The sequence below is a fragment of the Protopterus annectens genome, chromosome 1.part2 (genome assembly GCF_019279795.1).
Source record: "Protopterus annectens isolate FY-2018-M chromosome 1.part2, PAN1.0, whole genome shotgun sequence".
NCBI lineage: Eukaryota > Metazoa > Chordata > Ceratodontiformes > Protopteridae > Protopterus > Protopterus annectens.
The window spans coordinates 1050956732-1050961589 of record NC_056727.1 but is presented as its reverse complement, the minus strand read 5'-3'; positions in this window follow the sequence as shown (position 1 = coordinate 1050961589).

Below are 4858 nucleotides of genomic sequence, written 5' to 3'. Positions count from 1 at the left end.
TTGTATTTTTTTGCGTTGCACTTAATTTAAAATAGTTTTTTTCTTAAAATTGCATTTTACCTGTCTCTGACCTAGCACACAAGTGTTGGGGTCATTTATTGCACTGTTCTGACTAGTTTGCTATATGTGTGTCTCTGATATCCTTAAACAAATCAAAAAAAACAAAAGAATCTTTCTTTTTTCCCACTTTCTGAAATTTAAGAAAGTTCAGTTACAGATTTGCTGTTCTGAACTGTTTGTAAGTTTCTTGGAGGCCAGTGCTTGCTTGGGCTAAAGGGAAGTCTCTGTGTTCACCAGTGGCAGTGGTTAACACTGAGCAGCCTGCCTGTCCCTGTAGGAGTGGTTACTGCCTAGAAACTGAAGTTTCTATAATTTAAAAAAAACGTTTAGTTACAGAGTTGCTGTTCTGAACTCTTTGTAAGTTTCTTGGAGGCCAGTGCTTACTTGGGCTAAAGGGAAGTCTCTGTGTTCACCAGTGGCTAACACTGAGCAGCCTGCCTGTCCCTGTAGGAGTGGTTACTGCCTAGAAACTGTAGTTTTATTAGCCATTTTGGGTCAATTCCAAGCTCCTTGATCTCTCTCTCTTAAAACCCTGCAACAGTGTGGTTTTGGCATCTTTCCAGGCTTGATAGTTGTTGCTGAAGCACCTACCAAGAGGTGAAAATGCTGAGAGAAGAAAGGAGCCACTTTTGAGATTTTAAGTATTTTCTTCTGATTTATTTCTTAGAAAAACTGCATTGCCGCCTACTTTTCGATGTTTTCTTGCTTGCAAAAGTTGATATCTGTGTTAGAAACAGTATTTAGAACATACCTAAAGCCTATTTATTACATTTTTTGTGTTGCACTTAATTTAAAATAGTTTTTACTTAAAACTACATTTTACCTGCCTCTGACCTAGCACACAAGTGTTGGGGTCATTTATTGCACTGCTCTGACTAGTTTGCTACTTGTGTGTCTCTGCTATCCTTAAACAAAAACAAAAAAAAAAAAAATCTTGCTGTTTTCCCACTTTCTATAATTTCAAAAAAGTTCAATTACAGAGTTGCTATTCTGAACTGTTTGTAAGTTTCTTGGATGCCAGTGCTTACTTGGGCTAAAGGGAAGTCTCTGTGTTCACCAGTGGCAGTGGTTAACACTGAGCAGCCTGCCTCTCGCTGTAGGAGTGGTTACTGCCTAGAAACTGTCATTTTATTGGCCATTTTGGGTCAATTCCAAACTCCTTGATCTCTCTCTCTTAAAACCCTGCAACTCTCTTTTTGCATGGTCTTGTGCACAGAGCAATGTCGGGCAGCGCTGGTTAGCGGGTATACTATTCCTGGCTCTGCAAAGTCTGCACTGCAAATTTTCCCTTAGAACTAGGCAAGCCTCAACTCAAGTGCTTTAGATCTTTTGCAGCACTTGCATAACCCAAATCAGCACTTGTCCAAATCTCCTAGATAGCACTATTATTTTCCAAATCTCCTAGACAGCACTATTATAATACAGCATAAGACCCTCGACTATACGCAAGGCAAGTGAAACTCACTCTTCCAAGCATGTCCAGATGTCAGCTTCAGGTGTACTCTCCTGTTCATCTGGTGGAATTGGGCATCCTGAGGCAATGTCACAACTGCCTCATGTATACAGACAACCCTCTCCTCTCCTCTTACCTCTAGACACAAACACTTGTAAGAGATGCAAATACACAGCCAGACTGGAGGCTAAGCACTCTCAACCCATGACTGTAACAGACAGTCAAGAGGTGAAGAGACACACGAGCATCACACAACCAGTCACACATGGATCTACAAAACAAGCACCGGCAAAACATACACATAAATACACAAAAGCACATTCAGAGGCACTAGATACAAATCTGAAAAAGAAACAGTGCCCTCCAAAGCAGACAAGCAAGCAACCTGCACCTCCAAACACAAGCCAGAAAACACATAATCCACCTCAGCAGTGTGCCTCATGACAGCCCCTAAGGCAAAACACCATACCCAACATGCTAGTAATAGGAGACTCTATAGTAAAGCACACAGATGTTCCACTCACCAGGCTGAACAAGGAGAAGGTTACTGTCAGCTGCCTGTCGGGTGCTGGGATCCGCCACATAACACAGGCACTTAGGTCACTCCAGAACAAGTACAAGTATGATGCTGTCATTGTACATGTTGGTGTGAATGATCTAAGATGTACCTCCCTGGACTACATGAAAAGAGACATTGAGGAGCTCTCTGATCATGTAGCCCAAGCTGGTATGTCCCTGACCTTGAGTAGCATATTACCTTCACCTAGAATGATACCACAATACAAATACAAAATGATCAATTTCAACAATTGGCTAAGCTTCTGGTGTCATTCTAAGGGGATCCAGTGTCTGTCTGCCTGGGATTACATGATAGACGAGCCTCACTGTTTCACCAGAGATGATTTGCACCTATCACCCCTAGGCTTTCGAATACTGGCCAAGGCTCTTGCCGTCCCCATAGTGCCTTTTTTAGGCAAGGCTCAAAAGACAAACCAACCACCGTAACCAGCACAGGTAACCAAAAACTAAGGGTAATGCTACTCAACGCCAGAAGTCTCAACCTCAAATTGCACGCACTCGAGGCGCTCCTCAGTATGGAGAAAATTGATGTTTGTGCAGTGATGGAAACCTGGTTCAAGGCTCCAGAGAGCACCTCAGCACTACGAGGTTACAATTCATATCATACCTTCTGGCCTCAGTTACCAGATTGCAGTACAAAGGGTGGAGGTGTATCCATATTCATCAAGGATACCCACATCTTCAGGTTAGTGGCACAGCATGATGCCCCAGAGATCATCCATGCGCAACTATCAGCAGGCAAAACCACATTTCAAGTCATAGCCTGTTATAGATCGCCCAACATATCCCAAGATGCTCACTCAGCATTCCTTGAGGCATTGGAAAATATAAATGTCCTACCCAACACCATAATTTTGGGTGATTTCAACTACCCTGGTATAGACTGGATGACCTACCAAAGGTCTAACTCCTATGCCCAGCGGTTCATAGAATTTATAAATTCAAATCCCTTGAACAACTGGTATGTTCTCCCACTAGAGGGGACAACATATTGGATTTAGTCATCACAAATATGGGTACCCATTATACCACACCTGTTATCACTCCCTATCTGGTCAGATCAAACCACAAACTGATAACCCTGGATGTCCTCACCCCTCCACCTCCCCCAGTCAAAGAAACCATTGTAAAAAACCTTTCCAAAGCAAACTTCAAACTACTTGCATCAGAAGTGGAAAGCTTCACTATTCCCTTGCAGAAGGATAATGATATCCAGGATGCGGAATCCTACACCAAGGCACTTTATATACATCTTCAGGATTGCATGGACCGTGCTATCCCTAATAAAACCAAGACTTCTTCCTCAAGCAAGAAGAAACCAGTCTGATAGATCCCGGCCATAAGCAAACTATACAATAAAAGGAGGAGACTTATACAAAAAAGGCCAAATCTCAAGTAGAAAAATCTTCCCTGATCAGCATTAGTAAGAAATTGAGGGCCCTTGTCAAGTCAACTAAAGCCAATTTCAAAAAGAAGGTTGCCAAGGATGCCAAGGATAACCATAATTCCTTCTAGTTTACATTAAAAACCTAAATGGCAATGCTCAGGTCTGTTCTGAGCTAGTACAAAATGGAACAAAATACACTGACCCTTCTGACATTGCCAACATCTTGGCTAATAGGTTCAGTGAAATCCCCCACCACCACCACCACCACCTACAGGGCCTATTACTATTCCAGGTGATTGTGTAACTCCAATTATTACTGATACGTTGGTTAATAAGTCTCTAACTAAAGTTAAAAATACTGCCTCCATGGGACCAGATGGTGTCCCGGGCTGTGTCATACGCGAGCTCCAAAATGAATTAATCCTGAATCTGAATACCCTGTTCAGTCTCAGCCTCTCGACAGGATATGTGCCCATAGAATGGCGCACAGCAACGGTGGTTCTGCTGCACAAGGGTGGGCCCACAACCGACCCTGGGAACTACCGACCAATAAGCCTGACCAGTCTGATCTGTAAGGCAATGGAGCAAATCATTATGGAACTCATAAATGGAGAGATTGAGAACCTCCAAACACTTGACCCTACACAGTTCAGCTTAGTCAAGGGTAGATCATGCCTCCTGAACCTGGTGGACTTCTTTGAGACAGTTACTCAGGCTATAGATAAGGGAAAGGAGGTACACACAGCTTACCTTGGCCTTGCTAAAGCATTTGATACCATTCCCCATTCGGGTATTATTGATAAACTCATCAACCTGGGCATAAACCCTTATGTCACAAGATGGCTCGCAAACTGGCTCTCAGACAGATCCCACAAAGTAAGAGTAGTGGGATATATGTCAGAATCCAGACCAGTAATGAGCGGTGTGCCTCAGGGCTCTGTCCTGGGGCCCCTCCTGTTTGGCATATACTTCTCAGAAGTACAGGCAAGCACTGAAGGGCTGTGGCTGACCAAGTAGTCTCCGGCCGACATGGATATCCTCCAGAAGGGCCTTAATGAGACTGATGCATGGTGTCAAAGACATGGTCTCAAGCTAAATGCTAAAAAATGCATAGTAATCCCCTTTGGAAAAAACAGAGTACTCAGGAACTACCACATAGGAGGTAACCCCCTGAAACCTGAAGAAGTAATAAAGTATCTAGGGACCCAAGTAGATAGTCAGCTTTCCTTTGATAACCATGTTGCCAAGGTGGTTAGAAAATCCTTCTATGTGACCCATCTGATCACGAAAGGGTTTGCATCAAGATCTAAGGATGTAGTGGTGCCCCTCTACTCTTCCCTCATCAGACCCATTATTGAGTACAATGCACCAATTGGAAT